This window comes from Heterocephalus glaber, unplaced genomic scaffold (assembly GCF_053883595.1).
Source record: "Heterocephalus glaber isolate CG9 unplaced genomic scaffold, H.glaber_assembly_v1.0 deba00001624, whole genome shotgun sequence".
In the NCBI taxonomy this organism is placed as follows: domain Eukaryota; kingdom Metazoa; phylum Chordata; class Mammalia; order Rodentia; family Bathyergidae; genus Heterocephalus; species Heterocephalus glaber.
Genome location: NW_028258391.1, coordinates 25,051 through 46,939, shown reverse-complemented (window position 1 = coordinate 46,939; position 21,889 = coordinate 25,051). Strand labels below are relative to the sequence as shown.

The 21,889-nt window shown below is 40.6% G+C and overlaps 1 long non-coding RNA gene across 1 annotated transcript; it reads right to left on the bottom strand.

The window, feature by feature from the left end:
- Positions 1 to 1,405: 1,405 nt before the first annotated feature.
- Positions 1,406 to 17,520, bottom strand: LOC147822407 (uncharacterized). Its single transcript, XR_015445707.1, has 2 exons — positions 10,336 to 17,520; positions 1,406 to 10,090 (listed from the first exon to the last, which is right to left on the bottom strand). It is a non-coding gene; the product is annotated as an uncharacterized LOC147822407 (long non-coding RNA).
- Positions 17,521 to 21,889: the final 4,369 nt, after the last annotated feature.

The following is a 21,889-nucleotide window of genomic DNA, read 5'->3' as shown; positions in this document are numbered from 1 at the left end:
GTCCTGTAAGGAAGGAAAACCAGGTGGAAGGATTCAAGGTGGAAGGATTCAGTAACTGCAATGCTGTGGGGTTATTGGAACCTGGAAGTGAAAATCTGAATGCTGAACCTTCAAACCCAGAAAATAGGAGAATGGTGGCTATCCTAAAATAATTAATAAAACCAAAAGAATCTCACACTGCCTTGGTAGTATTTTGATGAATCTGAAGAAAAGCAGTACATTTCTAGTGAATATCAGTCATTTTACTCATCAGCATACACCCACCCAACTTTTCATAAAGCAATGCCCAGATTTTAAAGGTGCATAGAGTAGTGGGATTGATTTACCTCTAACATTATCAGCATGGAATCACATTTCTCCCCTGAGTGGCTTGACAGGAAAAGCAAAAGCGTGAGTACTCTGGAAATTCTAGCTAAGCTCCTGGCTATCAGTCCGACTGCAAGGAAGGCAGAGAAAACTGATGAGAAAACCTAGGGCCTTGGTAATATCATGGGAGCCCCTGGGTCAAACCATACCTGAAGCTTGAATTCCATGGCTAATGAACTCCTTTATTATTTAAGACAGTTTAATCTGGTTTTTTTTAACCATTGCAGCAAGCACACACATAGATCTTAACTGACAAAATGTCCAAATAGTTTGCACTGATAAGCTGAGCTGCCAATAGGAATTTGGGAAACCAACTCAAAAAAGTGAAGGTGAAGCGAGGAAAGCTAACTGATCCAGAGACAGAGAGAGAGGAATGGGGTGGAGGAAGAATGAAGGATGAAATCATATGAATCATCATATGTAAGGGAAATTTGAAGAATAAGTGAACCAAATAAGGAAATGGAGGCTTAGGAAGGTAGAAAGGAGCCCAAGGGACTAAAGTACTGACGTCCACAGGACATGGGTAAGAAGACGAGTACAATTTTCTAATTTTTTCTCAAGGAAATATTTTTATTCAAAAGAACTACTACTATTTATTGAGACATAGTAGCCAGGCTGTGTTCAAGGCACCATTTATATAATAAATCAATCTCTTTACCTTTACTATGAGGTGGGTACAATCACTATCACTGTACAGAGGAAGTTGGAGCACAGAGGAGGTAATTGATTTGCTGATAGCCACACAGCTAGTAAATATCAGAACTAGAATCTAACCCTGGTATTCTGCCTTTAGAGTTTACTCTCTAAACAGGTATACTGTGCCTATCAGCTGTCAATATCTTTCTGGAGGTGCAACTTTTGTGCAAAGGCTTAAGAATGCAAGTGAAGATTTGTTTAATCAAAATTCTACATCTCACATTCAGTCTAATTTGGATGAATGGAATACTTATGCACATTTATATAAGTATTGTTCTCTCTTATGATGCTCAGTTAGAATGTAAGTAGCATTCACATCCTAGCATAAATGAGTTTGACAGAAAATTTTTATACCACCAAAGTAACCTGGGACCATATAAGTGTGCTAAGACCATAAGATACCACAAATCAAACAGCTCAGAAAAGAGAATTGAGTACCAATTTTCCTCTCACTATTCAGTGAATCAAGATGTGATCTCTCCTATCTAGCCTCTATCACCTGAAGCCCAAGACTTCATGCTTCACTGAGCTCAGCTTTAGAAGATGAGGTTTCAGTAGAAACAAAAATTAAAAATAAAAACCTCATGGGGCAGGCTTTCTAGGTAAAATACCAAATTTAATAAATGTTCATAATTTTGAATATTTGAGATGTCGTATCAGTTCATTTTTCATTGTCATAATGAAATATCTGGTGCTGGGTGACTTTATAAAGAAAAGAGGTTTATTCGGCTAACAGTTCTGAAGGTGAAAAGTCAAGGGACCACATTGGATGATGGCCTTTGTGCTGGCATGGGACATTGGGCATCATGCAAAGAAGAAAGCAGTGTGCATGTGTCTCTTCTGGTCTCTCTTCCTATAAAGCCATCGGTATTTAATCGTGTGGGCTCCACCTTATCTGACCCTAGCCACCTCCCAGTGGCAGACGCCTACACACCAGAGTCAGATAAAGTTGTTTTTTTTTCAAGTGACTGAAACTGTGTTTATTGAAAGAAGCATTGAAGTTAATATGGGGCCCACCTCACCACCCACTCTGACCCCCTAAGCCATGCAGGAGCAGGACTGAGGAGAGAGAAGCATGTGTGTGTTGGACAAGAACCCTAACTGCAGTTATTTCTTTGGGAGAAAGAAAGAAGAGGGGAAAGGTGGTGCTGAAATGATGAGCAGGGGTGAGATGGGTGTCGCCCTGATCTGGCTTAGGTGGAGTACTCCACAGAAGCGTCAAAGTGGACTCAATACTTCGTAGTTACATGAACCAAACTTATGGCTAAATGTGATTAAATTTTAATACATGATCTCTTGGGGGACACACTCAAAATATATCCAAACCATATCCAAACCATAGAAGATGTTAACATGAACTTTGAACAAAACTTTTTGAATAAATTAATAAAAAGCAAAGAACCAAGTAGTAAAAAAAAGACCTAAACCTATTTCAACCTAAATATCTGGAACCCATTTATACCTAGATACTGCCCTGGGAAACCTCTCAGTATGCTGACCATCCAACAGTTAGGATGTTCCTATTATCCTCCTTGACTGTAGGTTTTAGTCCTTCATTTCATGTCCATGTCCCTCTCTACCTTATATCCACAAGGGCAAGGGTTAGGGCCATCATCTTCACCACTCCCATTTAACCCAGAACTTGGGTGTAAAACTGGCTCTCAGGGATTAATAAATGAAAGCGAAGAGTGGCTACTCTAAATGAATGAACATTTCTACTAATCAACAATAAGTAGGAAACACAAGAGAAAAATGTGCAGAATATGTACATGAAAATTAATTAAAAATAAAACAATGGCATCAATTTTCACCCATTTTCCTTTCCCTTTAAATACAAAGCACAAAATAAAATGAAACACGTATCCCCTAGACGTGGAAAACAGTCCCTGTCACAGAATGACCTAACCTTTCTATGGGGCACCTTGGCTCTGTGTCTTGACATCTCTAAAATGTGCATGCCCTTTAGCTCATCAATTATGCTTTCAGGAATATGTCTTAAGAATATATAGAAATATTTATCTAAAAATGGTCAATGCATCATGTATATAATAACAAGGACAAATCTAAGTAAGTGCTGAGAGATGATTGCTTAACTGATGCACATTAGTAAAATGAAATTATATGTAGCATTTTTAGTTAACACATACTGAACCCTTTTATGGGTCAGACAACACACGAAGTATTTAACATACAATGTCTGATTTAACTCTCAAAGCACTCCAGGAATTGAGAATTACTTTGAGGGCCGTTTTCCATGGGAGGAAATTGTCATTTAAAGAGATGAAGTCACTTACTTGAGGTCACACAGCTAGTGAAGAACAGAAGAAAGGGTGACCTCCAAGCCAGGTTTGAGATCAATGACTATCTGTCCCCATGTTAAAGGTGTCAAATATGCACTCAGAGTCATGGAAAGGTGCCCCTGAGTTGCTGATATGTCAACTAAAGAGACAAATTACAAAACAGTATATAATACAATCACCTCTTTGTAAAATACATCATATTATATAAAAATACATAAGTTTCCATGTTGACATACACTCTGGCATAGCCATGTGTTTACCTTTGCACACAAACTAGGGGAATTTACATCTGAAGGTTGTCTCAGGGTTGGAAGGGTCATGGGACAATGGACTTTTCATTTCATTTTTGTTTACCTTGCTGTTTTTGGTTTTCTAGGATGTAAATAGGTCACTTATGCAATATTATTTATTGTAAAGAAATTCTTTTTAAGTCGATCTCAAAGTAGCCTAGAATTTCAGAGCGTCTTCCATGTGACCCAATCTCATCTCCTTTTTCTGAGCAAGATGACCAAGCCCAGAGAAACCAAGTGAGCATATCACTATCCAGTCCACAGCAGAGCCAGGAGTAGGACCTGTGCTCACCCAGGCTCTCACTGCCATCCTAGGTGCTCACTGGTGCGGTGAAGAATAACAGGACAAGACAAGAGCACACATTCATTTTCCTGAGTACCAATTGGTCCACTTTCTCTCACAGAATGACAGCTTTTCTGAGAGCTACTTGTGTGCCCTGGGAGACAGAAGGCTGCAGGAAAGTACACCAGGCCTGGTTGTCAGATGGTCTCCTAATAGCTCTGGATCATTTTCCCTTAACCAAGGCCTCTCAAGAGAGAGGACAATGAATTAGCAGCCCCAGCAACTCCCTCTAACGGTGAGGTCCCTATGGATACTCTGACTCAATGGGTATAGAAGAATCAATACCAGAATATTCCAAAGTATCTTTCTCTGTGATACTAACGGACACCTGCAAGTAAGGAACATAGGTCCATATACATCTTCAAGCATCAGTGTCTTAATTGGAAACTGAAAGCAATTGCTTCCATCCTAGCATATAACTTTTTGTGTCTATTGTTAGAAAGAACAGGCACATGGCTCTCTGCCAGAAGCCTTGAAATGGATCCATGTTCCTTGTAATTGTCATTTCTAATCCTAAAGAGATGAACCTGATGAATGGTAAAGAGGAAGCGGGCATGCACTGCCATGCTGCTCAGACAGATCTGGCCAAGCCCCACTGGTAACTTAGAACCACAGGCTGGGCAGGGGGGTAAAAGGCATCGAGGGCAAACTGGAAAGCTGCTGGAGAACCAGGGCAGGGAACCAGAGCATTGTCCAGGTGCATTGGCCAGGGAGAACTGGCCAGCTGTGCTCTCTCCATGTAACAACAGTTGAAAATAGACCTCAGGGCTCTGGAAGAGGCTGAGAGCACTCGACTCTTTCCTGTTAGCATCCACTATCCAAGGCAGTGAAATGATTCTGAAGCAAACTTTCTCCAGAAATAAGAGGATGTTGGTTGGTCCTCTCTGGGTCCTCTTTCATGAATTAAACTTGAAGGAAGAACTACCATGTCATTAAGGCTTTGGTTTTTTACCTCCCTCTTCCTGTCCCAAAGGATTGATGGCATAGGAACAGTTCCACTTTAGGGAAAAATGGGGATGAGAGACTGCAGTGTCTAGATAGTTGCACCAGCCATGGCTATCAAACAGAATGAGCTGTCTCAGGAACACCAAGATCCTTCTCACAGAAGGAGCAAGGACAAAAATCAGAAAGATGGCCCCATCCAGAAGAGGAAACTTTTACACCAAAGTGGGGTGCAAAATGAAACATGAGAAAGAAACATGAGAAAAATCAAAAGACATTTATAAAATTGTGAAGTCCACTGTGGCATATTACTGGTAATTTTCAGTGACTGACCACTTAGAAATATTTTTCTTAGGGGCCGGGGATTTAGCTCAGTGGTTCCACCACCTGCTGCGCAAGCACAAGGACTTGAGTTCGATCCCTGGTACCAAAAAAAAAAGGAAATGTTTTTCTTAGAAAAAAAAAAACAAAACTACTGCAGTGAATAGCTTTTTTCTTGGTTTAATAATAGAGAAAAATTTAAATACTTGATTGTGCTTTTTGACATTTGTTTATATTTGTTATTTGTATATATAAATACATTAGTAGATTTTAAATAAATCCTTACCTAAGAATTTGCTTTGGAAATTTTAATTTTTTTGACATTCCTATTTTAACTAGATTATCGAACTGTGGAAAACTGAGAGATGCATTATGATTTTTTAAAGAACATTACATCTAAAAACAAAAGAAAATTGAAAGCTGTTTCAAAATTATACCCAACTTCTCTAACACAAAGATGCACTAGTGGTCCCTCCTTAGAAGAATGTCCAGCTCTTGAAACATACAGTTGGGGGTCTTTTTACACCCTTGGTCACTCTGTGGTAGCTAGGACTGCTGTCACTAGGGCTGCCTTAATTTTAACTACTAAACATAGCACAATGGATGTGACCTCAAGCCCAAGTGTGGGTCTCGGTTACCTACACATTTCCAGCCTTGAGGATGTGTCATCAAATGTCTCCTGGCTTACACATAAACAAATCAGCTTGAAGAAGTCCCTTGAGCAGACAAACCTCTCTGTCTTTCCTCCCTCTGATGAAATATATCTGACATCTAAAGAAGTTCAAACCCAGACATTTCAGCCTTTCTCTGACTCCAGGCTTACATTTTGCAGTTAGAAAGCACTTGCCCCAGGGATTTTATTAAGCCAGTAAAAGCTAGCAGAAAGAACACTAGCCACAAAGTCAGAAAGCAAAGGTTCAAGTCACAATGAAGTCTCTGACTTGCACATGTGATAAGAAAACTCTCTAAGCCACCATGTCCTCTCTGTAAATAGGGATAATGCTAGCTCTGCCTCCATCCTAAGACTGGATGGAAAGCAGATTTGTGTTCAAGCACTTGGTTCTCTGCCCATAGCTACATGTGCAGGTGGTAGATGGCTAGATGGGGACACACATCAGCTCTGCATGCTGCCCATCTCCCCGCCGGCTCTAGCCTCAACAGCCTTCCCAGAATGTCCCTCTCCTTGCACAAGTGGCCCAGCCATGTGCTGCAGAACAAGCCTGAGAGAGCTTACAAGAGACTCTAGGAGGCTTGCCTTCCTGGCTGCCCATCTGGACAAGTTCCAGTCTGGCCTTGCTCTGCCTCAGGCCCCATCTACTGACCCCCAGACAGCAAATACCACGGTTGTTTCTAATACTGGCCAGCTATGATGCTCCTGCCTATGGATTGTTGCTCATGGTAATCTTTGCTTTCTGCAGCAGGAACTGGTTGAGTCAAAAAGCTAGCTCCACAATAACAGTGCTAAACAAATCATGCCAGGCCTGGTATTTTTAGATACATGAAAATTCTCTCTGAGCACAGTGTGAGGGCCTGCAAAATTCAGGCGGTTTCCTATGGCTGGGAGAATACTGATAAGAGCTTTATCCAATTTACAAGGCAAGAGAAGGAAATAATCATGTGTGATGGAATTGGACAAATAGCCCAGCTCCAAACAATTATGAAATATAATGTAATTATAGAATACTGTGCCGGGGTCCTGGCAGTACTGGATTCTTCTCTTTCACGAATCAACAGTAATACAGAGTTTTGAGGCTGACAGACCTCATGAGTAACCAAAAACTGTTTGCAAGTAAAATTCAAAACAAAAACCAATATACATACACATGTGTACAAAATACATAGCCTTTTCTTTTACATTGCTTGAACTGGTTTCACAGTGCTCCATCAAGTAGGAGAAAGCACTTCAACGAATGCCAGTCCCCCCAAAACCCAATTCTGTAAATCAAAGAGAAAGAAATTTATATTCTACTGATGATTTCCTAGAGAGACGGGGAAGAAGTTTCATTACAGAAGCCACAAAGCAGAATTGGGTAAAGTTCCTCTGTGGGTTTTCTGTGTTCCACCTCTAGATTTCCTCCCTCCCAGCCTGACTTAACCCCCTTCACCACAACTGTCCCCGGCAGGTGGAAGGTGGCTCTCTCCCACTGCAAAAGGCACACAGCTGACAGGGCCTTCCCTCCTCTGAAGCTTGCTAACAGGGTGCTGCCCAACTGCAGAGGTGGAATATGGCACTAACATGTGCACAAATATGTAAGAAGGAATCTTCCCTCTCTCTGAGTTGCAGTCCAGCCTGTGGACTGGGGGAAACAAAGGAAGGAAGAGAACATCAGGAAGGGAATGGAGAAGGCTGAGAGAAGACATCCTCCTTCTAAGGTGGGGAATAGATCCACCTATCTCTCCTCCTATCCCTTGTTCCTCAGTGCACATTTGAGCAGCCAGGAAGCCAAATTGACACCATAGGGATTGAGGTGTGAACAGTAGCCTTATCCCACATTCCTTCATCTTACAGTTGTCCTCTCCATCTAATGACCTGTCCCTCTGGAAGACTCAGATGTATACCCGTCACCTCTTCAGGCTCCTCCTCCAAACAGAGCTGGGCTTCCCCTGCAGTCACGGAGACCCACATGCAAGATGACTTTCCAGGTCCCCAGAGGAGACAGCAAGACACTAAGGGGAACTGGCCCCAGATCTGAGGTGTTGGCTCCTCATCCAAACAGCTCTTCATTCTGACCTAAGCTTCTTCCAATCGTGCCGTACGGTGCATGCCATGACAGGGCTCTTTCACCCCCACAGCCCTGACAAGAGTGAAGAGTAAACTCTGTCCATACAGGCACTCACCACCACTGCCTGGCACCCACCACGGTGACTCCCAAGGCTGGGCCACTGGGCAACACACCAGTCTTCACACTGCCACAAGGGTCAGCTTTCTAAAATCAAACCTTTTCTTGTTCTCCCTCTTCTTGCTCTCTCTCCTTCTCCCGCCCCCTTCTTCCTCCTCTTCCAACACCTTCAGAACAGAGCTTCCCTCTGCTTGTAGGGAGAAGATCAAATCTTTCAATAGTTTATTTTACCAAATCCCTCCCGAGCTGGCCTCTTCTTTTAGCAGGCTCTCCACCCTCCAGCCTCACTGAGCTTCTTAAGGTTCCCTGAGCATCTCAGATCTTTGTATATCCAGCTCTTTTCTTCCTCCTCCATCTCCTTCTTCACCCTCCTCTCTCCTCATCTTCCTGCTTCCTCCTCTTTCTTCTTCTCTTCCCCATCCCATTCCTCTTCCCCTTTCTGTTCCTTGTCCTGTTTTTTTTTTTCTTCCTCCTTCTCTTCCTTCTCATCCTCCTTCTTTGCCTCCTCTCTGTAGAGAGCCAGCTTCTCACCATCCTTCAGGTGTCACTCAATGCTCTGTTCCCAGGACCCCCCTCCTCACCAAAAACGTCATCTAAATCAGTTTTCCCACATACAGACCTATACACAGTCATAGTTCTCTGGCACAGAAAATGGACCCCAGATTCAGGATAACTCCTAAAAATCTTAATTGCTATAATCTTTGTTGTTGTTGTTTTAATTACTGCTTTGCTGTCCACCTAAAAGTTTACTGTTATTTCCAAGATGGCACAGACTGTGATTCATTCACCAAGCAACAACACCATTCATGACATAGGTTCCTAAAATCATGATCCTTGCTAGGTAAACGCTGATGAGCCAGTAAAGAACACAGCCAGTTTGAATTTTGGGGTTTTGGGAGGGACCTCCTGGAGTAACTCCAAAGAAGAGTCTCCATCCAGTTTATTAAACTAGGTCTTTTATGGGTCTTTTAGGGGGTTAGTGGAATGAACTTAGGTGGGGTGAGGCTTGGGGGGAGGGATGAGACTGGAGCAACAGAAAGAGAATGGCTGAGTATGTGGCTATAGCAATGGACACTGTGACCAAGCAGGTAGGGTGGGTGTGTTGTGTCCTAGTAGAGTAGGCAATGCTCCCAGAATCGGGCAGGGGAGCAGCAGGATGTAAGAACAGGCTCTGACTGGGGTGGCTGGATGGGGGTGGGAGTGGTAGGGGTGTCAGATCTATCAGTGTTATGGTAAGATATTATCATAACTTGTACTTCTCTTTCAGCCAAGGGTAATGTGATTTATTTTAAATAAAGTATTGTATTAGAAAGATCTGTGAAAGATTTTGTAAACTAAAACATTTTAGTACCAAATGAAAAAATTAAAGGCACCCTGAGATATCATAAGACTAGGATGAAGAATTATTACTTAAATTTGATTTGACAAAAATGACATAAGAAATAGTGCTTAAAAGATTTGTAACAGCTATCAAAGACTCAAAGATAAGAACTTTCTTCACCACCAACATCTTTAATGATAAGGTAAACGCTGCCTCAGAGATTTTAGAACATATTTCACTAAGAATGACCCCTCACCTGCATATCCTACGTTCGATACTCAGTTATGACAGTGTTCAAGATCAAAAACATGAGGGATGTCTGATGTTGACTTAGATTCCCACAGCAGTAGAAGAGATTTCTGCACTGTAAGTAATTAAAGTTATCTTATACCATATCTAAGTTTCTAAAGGAGCCTGAAGTGATCTGTGTCACATGTAACACTATTAATCCAAAACCTTTGTTTAAAAAGAAAATTTCTTTTTGGCTTGTCTTTAGCTGATAGTTCTGTGCCTCTTCAGTCATGGAGGCAAAGATGGTATTTCCACATTTGTGATTGCCAGTCCTTAAGACATTTGGCCCTGGGCATTAGCGAGTACATTTCTTTGTTCTATCTTCTTTCTTTTCCTTTTCTCTGTGTCTAGAAGAAGCCTCTCTGGAGTGAAGGTACCACCTGTGAAATTTACAGTTGTATATTAGTTGTAAATTAGTAATACAGTTTAAATTAGTAGTTGTGATTCAACCACTGGCCAAACATTCCAATTGCCACAGGTAAAAGGGACTTGCTCAAGGGCAACAGTGGGGACAATTTCGGAGTGACAGGCATGCACCCATGTCCACAGTGCAGGGAGCTGCACCTGCAACCAACTGACTTAATTATCTTTCATCATTTAAAAAAACAAGAAACATGTTTCTCACCATTTTCTGTTAAAGAGACTGCTTTGTCCTCTGCACGAGAAGGGGGATGGAGGTAAAGGATGGTAACATGGTGAAAGTTGTCAGGGCTTTGTTTTTGGTGCTTTGTTTTCATTTTCATTTTCATTTTTGATTTTGTTTTTGCCTAGCCATGACTGGGTCAGTCAAACCTACAGTAAATGGTAAATTCAAGTTTAGAATGCCACTATGGCCATCAGTAATAAAAACTAACCTCACTGGCTAAAGAATGAAGTATGTGTTGATACATTTGCAAGGACCTAAAAGAGAAACAAAAAATAAAAGGAAAGTCTAGGATAAGAGCTTTTATTTTTTTAAATATAGGGTGACACCTGATTTATTTAGTCTGGGGAAGGCCAGCCCTTAGGTGTATGAAGTAGTCCTGTCAAAACAGCCCAGATGCCTCAATTGTCTGAAGCAACAGATTTTGAAAACAGCAAGTGAGATTTTGATTAAATATCAGAAAATATTCTTACTCATAAGACATCACAGCCACTGGTAAAACTTTGCAGCAAAGCCAATAAGCAAATTGTAGCTGGTGATTTCTGTTAAGAGCTTTGGTTTAGGAGGTTTCACAGCTTCATCTCCAAAGCCCTGATTCAAAACCACAATGTTCAGCAAGTCAGTGAGATTTCATGCTTTCATCGGAAACCTGAACCAACAAATGCATCTCCTGATGCCATTCAGGGTCTTAGAGTCTTCACTAAAGAACCAAAAGAAACCATGGAACTCGATCTCAAAGCCCTGCTTCTACACCCAGGAGCACAAATTCCACTTAAAGGGTCAATAAAAAGATTAGAGGTGAATAAATGCTTGTTGGAACAGAACATTAGTTGCTACATTTAAGCCCCCACCACAGTATCCGAATGTGATTGAGGTTTCAGAGGGAAACCTACATGGTATGAAATGTAACAATTACTGGTGTGATAATATGAGATGTTTTTGGCTGTCAAGTACTTTATTAAAGAGGGGGCTGGGGATCTCTTATTGCAAAGGTAGGTTGAAATTTTTTTTCCAACTAGAAAAAAATAAGAAATGTGGGGTAACACACTTTCCGGTCCCCTTTCTGTCTCTCTTAGGCAGAAGCTTTCTTTCTCCCAATAATTTTTTCCTACTCTTAACCCTCATTGTTCTTAGAATTCATTCTTCAATTTTAGAGAACATGAACTCGCATTTCGGATATCTAGTAGGTTTGGGAGTTACATCTCTTACCCCTATATCATTTTGGACGTTCCACCAAGATTAATGGTCAGAAGTAAGAGTTTGCTTTTGTTCCATAGATTCTAACTTTGGTCTTTTTGCATCATGGGTTGTAACTTGTTTCACAGGCTCTGGACATTTGTTTCATAGATTCTGTTTTTCGTTTCATATAAATTCTGGCCTTTGTTTTGTCCTTTGATTTAAAAGTGTCTTAATTTTAAGTTGTGTGTTTTAAATGTTTGCAAATTTCTTGTTTTGCTTATGCATTGTATTTTGTTAAAATTATGTTTTATTCTTGTTTTGTATGTGTTACATTTGGACTTAGTTGCTTAAAAATGTAAAATGGGTCTCTTATGAAATTGTCTCAGATAAAAACAGTTCAGGCTTTTATCTGTCCCTTATAGAATCCCAAATGGTGGTTATTCTGCCAGCTAATAATTGCCTTTAGGGCAACGGCCACTCTCAAAGCAGAGGACAGGTTTCTCTAGTTGCCCTCTGGTGAATTGCCACTCCCATTGACACCAATGGCAGGTGGGTGGAATGTTGACCAGATAGGCAATTGGGTTCCTTTCAGAGACAGATCTCTGATTGCGTGGAACTAGCAGAAACTGAGGTGACAACTGAGGGGTCATGGCCAGGGCTACCCTCTGGTGGATACCCAAAGGTCACTCAGAAAAAACTAGCTCCCAACAACCCATCCGGGTAATCAGCAGAAAATCTCCACATCTTGTCCCTACCTGGACTCTTCAGTGAGGTGAAAAGGGAACTCTGTCAGTGATCATCAGATATCCTCTGTCTCAGAGTGATCTGAAATGATGCCCTCAGAGCCCTTTCTTAAGCCTCTGTTAAGAGTTGAGCTACAGGTTTGGACTGCTTTCTCTACTACTAGTAAGTCAGACCTCTAGATAAATGTAAAAAAATCAAACCTTTGATAGATTAAAAGCTACCTGAACCTTCTCTCCCCCTCCTAGGCATGGTCTTCATCATTTATGTGTGTAGGGGAGAAAAATGCCTTTTCTGATAGGTTATGGACTTTAGAATGTTGACTGTGGACTTATAAAATGCTATATGGTGATTTTTTTGGATGTTTAACCAGCTTGAGCTTTATTTGGGGGGTTTTCTCTCTGCTAGTGAGTTAAAAACTCCACTTAAACTTTTCTCCAACTTGTTGAGAGTTCATTTGAAAATTCCTTGTAGTCAGACTACTCCTCCTTCCAGAAAGTCAGACTAAGGCAACTCGAAACACCTGTTTTGCCTTGCACTAGGGAAAATAACAATCAGTAACTTGCATTTGTGTTTCACACGCTAAATAGAATATGAGACTATTTTGCTCAGCCTTTCTCTTCCTCCATGCATGCGCATAGGAAGTTGATAAAGGCGCCTTTACTATGCACATTGTGGGCTGCTAGGAGGACCTATGAGTTTCAAATATTTAGTGAATTTAAAGTGGACCTTAAAGGACTAGCCTTGTCTTGCTAATAAAAGTTGCCTAAATGAATGGATAGATAACAGAAATTTCTCAGAGCTTTCTCTGCCCTAGGGCCCAGGGCAAAATCTCTCAACAATCTTTGGAGGTGATCTCTTTTGGAGGAGAAGTCCCTAATTTGACTGTTGACTTATTTTCTTCTCTCTCTTTCAAGCAACTAGAAAGCAGTGGTTTAAACCTCTTGGTTTGGGAGCAATACTTCCTTCTCTAAACATGACTGTTATGGCTGAAGTCAATTGTAACTTGTGCTTTGAGAGTACCTACTGCAGTAAGGATATGAGTTCCCTGAGGAAGATAAGATCCCGCGCTGGTAAAGGGTAGATAGTCCAGTTGGGTTTTATTTTCTAGGTCTCTCTCCAGACAGTAGCTACCTACCCTGGAGTGGTATAAACCTTGGGGGATGTCCTGGGGATGCCCTAGGGGGCACAGGAATCAAGCAGAGACTTATGAGATGATATATTTGTTTCTCTTGTTTCAAATTGAAACTCCATATCTGAACCTCTTACTCCTTTGAAATATATTAAGGAGCAATTTAGTATTTCTCTACACCCGAGAGTGATGTGCCTATCTCCTAAAGTCAAGTACACAGGGGAAAGTACTATGATGCTATCTCACAATTAGAATTGTACTGTCAAAGAGAAAAAATGGTCAAAATCATCTTATGTTGAGATTTTCATTAACTAAGTAATTCTTGCTTGTGTTTAAATGTAAATGTGGGATATAAAAAAATGAGAGATACCTCACCTTTAAGACATTCCATACCTCTAAGCCTGAGGCTACTCCTTGCCCTTTAGAACCTGAGAAAAGTTTCCAAGAGAACTTTAAGCCTTTACCACCAGGTGCTGAGGGTAGACTTTCTAAGCCAGCCATAATGAATCTCTACGAGGGTATATCCATCCTTAGCTAAGTTGTTGCGGTCACTCAAAGACAATATCCTTTGCAGGAAGTAAATGGCAAATATGGGACTACCTGTGTTCATATGTCTTTTTCTCTCAGTAATCTTAGACGATCAAATGAGACTTAAAAGTTTTCAGATGACTCTGATATGTACATTGAGGTCTTTAGAGGATTTACTCAGACCTATGGACTAGATTAGAAAGATGTGAAGTTGCTCTTAAATCAAACATTGATTTCTAATGAGAGACAAGTAGTATTACAACCTGCTACTATACATAGAGTTAGATATTTTAATTTTGGAAGCTCAAAAAGACAGGTAGCCAGTGGAACAACTGGTTTCTACTAGAACAGAAGCAGTTCCTATACAAGACCCCCACTGGCCTGCCAATCAGATAGGAGATTAAATAGAAGACATTTTCAGGCATGTATTCTTGAAGGTCTAAGAAACATGAGAACTAAGTCCTTCAATTATTTTAAATTGTCAACTATCGGGAAAAATAGGACATCCCTACATCCTGATTTGATAAAAGAAAATACTATAGTTTTTCCCAAGTCACAGTCTTGCAATATGTAGATGGTATGCTGTCATGTGCCCCTTCAGAAGAGGTTTCTAGACAAGATATCTGCTCTGCTGAATTTTCTAACAGGCAGGGATTATAATATTTCTAGATCTAAGGCACAACTTTGCAGCCTTTAGGTAAAATATTTAGGCCTTAGTATATCTAAGGGAACCCAAAGACTGGAGGAAGAAAGAATTAAACCAATTCTTTCCTTTCCATAGCCCAAGACTCTAAAACAGCTAAGGAGATTGCTTGAAATGACAGGCTTTTGTGGCTTTCAGATAGCAGGATATAGTGAGATTGTGTGACCCCTCTATTAGCTTATAGAAAAACCCAAGAGACAGACACCTAGGGATCTCTTTCCCAGACCGCACTCTAGAAATTCAAACAAGCACTTCTAAATGCCTGACTACAGGACACCATTTCAGTTTGTATTTTAATAAAAGGTGAGACATGGTTCTGGGAGTGTTTCTACATCAGGGAGCTGCTTAATAGCCTGTAGGGTATTTCAATCATAAATTAGATATTGCAGATTCAGAGTAATTCATTAAAAGGGTAAGCCCTAAACAATATAGTTAGAACACTTTCATTCTCTATCAAGAGGCAAAAAGCAGCCGTTTGTGTTCTTTGCTTATTGGTTTGATTTTTGGCTTGGCAATGCAGTGGGAGTCAGTCATAGCTTTTGTCTCTGGAGACATGTTTTGCTAAGGACCACAGATCCACTCTGGAAAAGCTCCAGATCTTAATTTTCCTTCTACACCTGAGATGCTGAAGATTTAGTTCTTGTGCCATGCTTAAAGGCACTCTTCTGTCCCTTCTCCATTTCCCTGCTCCTGAGAAATAGCGCAGTTTAATTCAAGGCACTTCCCTCTACTGTGGCTGCTGGATTTCAAGACAAAGCTTCCAGAATGGTGAGTTTCCCCTTCCTGGAATCCTTCCAGAGCAAAGATGACCTTCATTTATCACTGGGCCATATAGAAAACTGGTCTGGGTTTAGTCCTGAAACTCTCAAAAGATAAATGTAAAAGTTTTAGTCCAGATTTATCTTTCAGTCTTCTGGTAAAATTAGAGAATGGTAAGAACAGCTAACCTGGCTCTGGCCACTTCCTTGCACCTCTAGTCTGCCGTCACTGGCACTGGATGAGATAAAGTCTAAGGGACACCTTAGATTGGGCACAGAACAAGAGGGATAGATAGGGATGACTTCTTTTCCTTTTTTTTTTTTCAAAATGGGAAAAACTGTCATAGGTAGGCATCTGCAGCACAGGAGGTTGGAGCCTTGGCAGGCCTTCTTCCCTCACTGCTTGAAATTCATTCTTAGCTCCAAAGAGCATCACCTAGTCTCTTCTACATGCAAACCTGGCCTGAACAGACCCCCACTAGAGATAGTTAAAATTACCTTTAATAGTCTGTCCCTTTAGAGGGAACAATTACATGTGGCTGTCAAACAACTATGGTTATCAAAGCAACAATGAGAAGCCTGTATAGCTGGGTATTCCAGTCAGTTAAACTGTCAGCTTAGGCCCATCTTAAAATGTTCTTTGTTTTCACAGAGGTAGAAGATTTTTATTCCTTTTTTTTTTTTTTTTTTTGTACCAGGGCTTGAACTCAGGACCTTGCGCTTATGCAGCCAGCACCAGAACCACTGTACTAAATCCCGGCCCTGATTTTTATTTCTTTTGATTCTTATTACAAGAGATCTCTGTAATTGATCTACAAAGTTCTGACTAGTCTTATTTATAGTTATAAATCTACAAATTATCAAAGTTATTGTAATTCAACTTGGCCAAATACATCTGCATGCACTCTGGTTTACAAACAAGTTGTCTCTCAACCCACAATGTGGGAAAAAATCTTCACCTGCTCTTCCTCAGACAAAGGTCTACTATCTCGAATCTATAAAGAACTTAAAAAGATCAGATCTCCCAAATTTAAAGACCCAATACAAAAATGGGCATCTGAAATGAACAGACATTTCTCACACAAAGAAGTAGAAATAGCAAATAAATACATGAAAAAATGTTCAACATCACTGGTCATTCAAGAGATGCAAATGAAAACAACGCTGAGATTCCACTTCACTCCAGAAAGAATGGATGCTATCATGAAATCAACCAATAACAAATGCTGGTGGGGCTGTGAGGAAAGAGGAACCCTGCTCCACTGCTGGTGGGAGTGTAGACTGGTGCAACCACTGTGGAAATCAGTATGGAGATACCTCAAAGAACTAGGACTGGAAGTCCCATTTGACCCCGCTATTCCACTGCTGGGGATCTTCCCCCAAAGAATTAAAAGAATCATACCACAGTGATATATGTGGACCCATGTTCATAGCAGCGCAGTTTGTAATAGCTAAAACTTGGAAACAGCCCAAATGCCCATCAACTGGAGACTGGATCAAGAAAATGTGGTTTTTTAATAAAATGGAGTACTACTCAGCCATAAAAAATGAGAAATTAGAGACATTTATAGCTAAGTGGATGCACATTGAGGCAATACTCTTAAGTGAAATAAATAGGACACACATGTATAAATACCAAATAGTTTCTCTGGCGTGAGAAACTGAAAGTGTAAATAAGAACTAAATGTATAATAGGTGATGTGAAATAGAAAGAAAAGGAGCTAAGGGGAAGGAAGTGGGAGGGCTAGGGGAAAGGATAGAAGGGAATGGGATTAATATGAAAAAATGGAAAAATAGGAACAAAATCTTTGTAAATAGGGAGGACTGGTGGGGTTGAAGGGAGGGCTGGGCACGGGTGAAAAATAAGAACCAAGAGAGACTATGTAGAGGTGCAAATTTCCAATGATGAGTGTCATTATATTGTATATCTAAAATGTACCAATGATTAGAATGAATAATCGATAATGTAAAATAGGAAGAAAAGGTCCAAAGGGGTAGGGGTAGTGGGAGAGGCAGGGGAAAAGAAAGAAGGGAAAGGAAAAATGCTGAGAAATGGAAAAAATGGAAATAAAGTCTTTGTAAATAGGGAAGGGTGGAGGGGGTGAAGGGAGGGCTAGGAATGGGGAAAAAATAAGAACCAAGATGCATTATGTAAAGGTACAATTCCCAATGAGAAATGTAATTGTGTTGTATACCTACAATGTACCAATAAAAGAATTTAATACAAAAAAAAAAAAGTTGTCTTACGTGTGTGTTTGTCTGCCTGTTCAATTTGTTACAACATGTACAGCTGTTATGTTTGAGTTTCTTTCTTTTGGGATTTTGGATTTTTTAAGATGTTTGCCTATAACTCAAGTTAGCATATAGATAAATATAATTAAAGACATGCTTCCCCCAGGTCGCCAGATGATCCAAATAATGTTAACTGGTTTTACAAATGCAGTACATATTGTTGTCTATGTATAATATCAGGAAACTTTCATTGGTCAAAATTAATGTTAATTGTTATGATCTGGCTCTCATAGGTCATCTAAAAATTTGTTAAAATAATTAAAGACTCTTGGGCTTAGGAAAACTATGGGACAGGACTCCCCTTGGTAAATAAAGGAGTGGCTGCCTGGAAAAATTTATTCCAGCCTTTGCTCACAAAGGGGACCCCAATAATTTCCATAGCCTTGTGCAAAATACATTGCTAAACATATTGTTGTGATATGTATACATTGGTCATGGTCTAACTTTTCGGTGGGAAAACAAAGTTTTATTTAAAATATTCTTGATACAAAACAAAATTAAGGGACAAAGGGTTTCATGTAACTGATACTCATCATTATTTCATGGTGTACTAAATATCATTCATGCCTTCTAGGTGTACAGGTCTTCTAAAATATTGTTTATGGTAATGATCTTTTTTGACTCAGGTATCTGTCTTTCTCTTACACTCCAGCTAATTTTGATAAGAGGTACATGTCAAGCCAACATGAAAAAACCAGTCAAATAATAGTTATCTTAAAAACTTATGTGATGTATGTTATATGTGTCACCACACTTACGGATGCTCAATCACCAAACAGTTGAAACAATGTCACAATAAAATTAGAGGCTAGACATTATGAACTCCTAAGATACATTTATAGGCCAATATGTATGTTCTCCTTAGATGGCATCCTACTAAAGGATAACAAATAAGTTTTCTTTATGTCATTTAATGTCTTGTGATCAGATACAGGTGTTTGACTGAAAGACTATTCTGTACTAAGATAGATATGTAAGTGTTACAAAGAAGATATCATCATGATTGTCATGCTAAAATACTACCTGTGGCTCTTGATCTTAAGTTTTTCTATATAATATATAACCATTGTCTGTTAACATTTTACCAACCATGGTTGGTAAAATAACAGCCCTCTAACTGTGCTTTATACTTCAAAAGTGCTTGATGTACTAAGTATTATAATAGTTAAGCTCACTGCTCCTACTGAAATACTTATGTCACTGATCTTCTCTTCTGGGTGTTCAACAACTAAAGTTTGGAGACCAAAACTAGAAATATAACTGGGCTAAGAGGACAGCCAATATTTTGGCCCTGGCCCCTCAAGGTCAACAAAGAATCCAGGACGTGAAGGAACCTTTCCTATAGGATCCAACATCTTTGGTAAGTCACTTAACCTCTTGAGCAGGGAGACTGCTGGGCACCAGAGGACAAATGTACTATGTGCCAAAGAAGGATCACAAAGAGGGAAAAATCTCCCAGGCTTTCACTGAAAGCAACATGGTAGAGCAAGGCTGTGATCCATCCTGACAGCTGTCACTATGTATGGTTCCAAAGTAATGCCTGAGGAGACTTAACTGACCTTGATAGATAGAAAGAGGTTCATACTGATTGACACAGGTCTCATTTTAACTTGGTCTTAAACACCCAGCAGAAAAGAATAACCAAAAGAGGTACAAAATAATGCCATAGTAATAAAGCTAGATATAAAAGTGGGCTCCAGTCACTGACCCCTTCTGGCAATTTCTAGCTATACCAGTAGTTGACCACAGTTATGGATCATTAGGAAAAAACTATAGTAAAATCTATAAGAGCTCAGCTAGAGTTTTAAATTTCTTGAGCAAGATTTGTTCTTCAAACTGTCTCTTATCTTCTTAGATAAGAGACAGATTTATAACAAAGTATCAGACTTATACATAAACCTTATCAATAAAAGAATCTAAGAGCCAGCAGGTTACAATCACCATTTCAATTTCTAAGTGCAACTTTCTCCCCAACCTGCCCTTCCATTCTAGTGCGCTCACGCCTAGATTATACATGCTCTAATTTCTTAAAAGTTTTGTTTCTTCTTGCCTAGATGCTTCCAAACTCCAAGCAGTCATACAAATGGAACCAGTAACAAATGTTCTAGACTTCTTTTACCGGGATTCACCAGCTCAACCTTGTAAACAGCTCATAACCGCTAAACTATACAATATGACTTCTATGTTGGATTCTGAAGTCCCCTGCACCTTCTCCTCTTTGTGGGAGGCTATTACTAGTTCCTCCCAGTGGAAACCCTTATTGGCTATATTCATAGCAATCCTGCTGACCTTATTATTTGGCCCATGTATTCTTAACTGTTTCTTTGGCTTTGTCTCCTCCAGACTCAAAGCTATATGGCTACCAAGATGACAATGCCTGGCACCTATCAAGGGCCTTTAGATAGACTCTCCGTAGAGTAACTCTAACTGCTGATCACAACTACGACCCTCTTCAGCTGGAAGTAGCCAGAATGGTCTTCGCCCTTTGCCCCTTCATGCCAGTTAAGGGTACTTCTTCAGAGGGGGGAATATTCCAGATAGATAAGTTAATTAGATATCTCATGTGCAGTTAGACAGGGCCAGTCCTCCAGGAGCCAACACAGCAAGGAGCCAACATGGAGGACAATCAAGACACTTTCACTGAAGGCCAGAATTGAAAGGGAAAGAAACTACATACCCCTGTACTTCCCCTGGGGATAAATAGCAGTGATTGATATCCTAAATAGGTATTAATCACCTGGGTGGGTGTCAAGGTCTTAACCCAGCCTGTCCAGGAAATATCCCTGACCCCCACCCTTACTGAAAATCCTTGTATGCTTGCTATGTGACTTGCTCCCCCATTTGATCCCCATTTAATCAATATTACCTGGGTGACTGTACATGTAATCTTCCTGGTTGATCATGGTTTTGTCCCACCTCATGCCCCCCTTGTAAATTTCCATTGGGTCTTATAGTTTTGTCCCACTTTGTACCTGCCTCACCACATGGCTTTGCTGTATAAAACATCTTTGAAAAGTGGGGTGGGCAGGCAACCCACTTTCTGGTCCCCCTTCTGTCTCTCTTAGGCAGAAGTTCTCTTTCTCCCAATAAAGTTTTCCTACTCTTAAAAAAAGAATAAGAAATGTGCTGTGCACTGCTTATAAGGTCTCAGTGCAGCAACTTTCTGATGTACTCAAAACAAAAGTTGGAGAAACGAGCCACGTAAGATTCTTGCTCCTACCATTTCAAGCTTGGAGGTCAAAAGGGACTTTTTTAAATCCCAGGATTAGTGAGGGGCACCAACTCCTGTCCTGGGATTAGTGAGAGACAGAAAAAGAAAATGTAGGAAAGTAAAACAGAAAAAAATGTTTTTCTTTTCTTTTATTAGTACATGTTTGCAGTACATAGTGGTTGCATTCATTGTGAGGAGTTGGTACATGTACATAACACATCTTAATTCTTTTTTCATCCCTTTCTCCTCCCCCAATCTCTTGGTCTCTTTCTCATTTGCAAAAGTTCTATTTCTGTTTCCTATTAAAAAACAAAATAATTATAAAAATATTTTGGTATAATGACCCTCAGGCCTCAGAGCTGAGGAAAGAAGGTGAGTGTAAACCCTGGTACCTGCACACCAGCCTCAGGACCCAGGAGAAAGCTGGGGATGGTGCTCCCCTCAGCCAGGTAAGCTACTCCAGGCACACCACTGTACCAGGTCACCCACCCTCCTCCTCTACTGGCCCACTTTCTGCAGTTTTCTCTGCACACCTGGGTGCCTGTCGTGAGTGGGTAATTCATCCCCCAGTGCAGCAGTTAGTTAATCTTTACACCTTTTTTAAGAACCTCAGGTGTGAGCTGCAGGGCCCTGTGGAGCATTTCTGGCTCTTCAGAGAGGACTGGAAGCTACGTCCCAGTGCTGGTCCCAGGGCAGAATCTCTGCTCCCATGTGATAATTGGCCCCAATGCCCCCACCACAGTCAAGCTAGCAGGGGGGCTGGACACAGGGTCCCTCCCAAGGAGCTTCCCCTTCAAGAGAAGGTGAATCAAAAGTGCACAGGGAGAGGAGCCAGCTTAAAATGGAGTCAAGATATTCCCCTGCAGTTAGCATAGATGAGACCTTGCTAGAGAAATGGTTAATTCCTCAGATGGCCCAAATCACAGACATGCCCAGGGAGGATGAACAGCTTGAGAGAGAGAGAAAGAGAAAGAGGGCAGGGTGTTGATCAG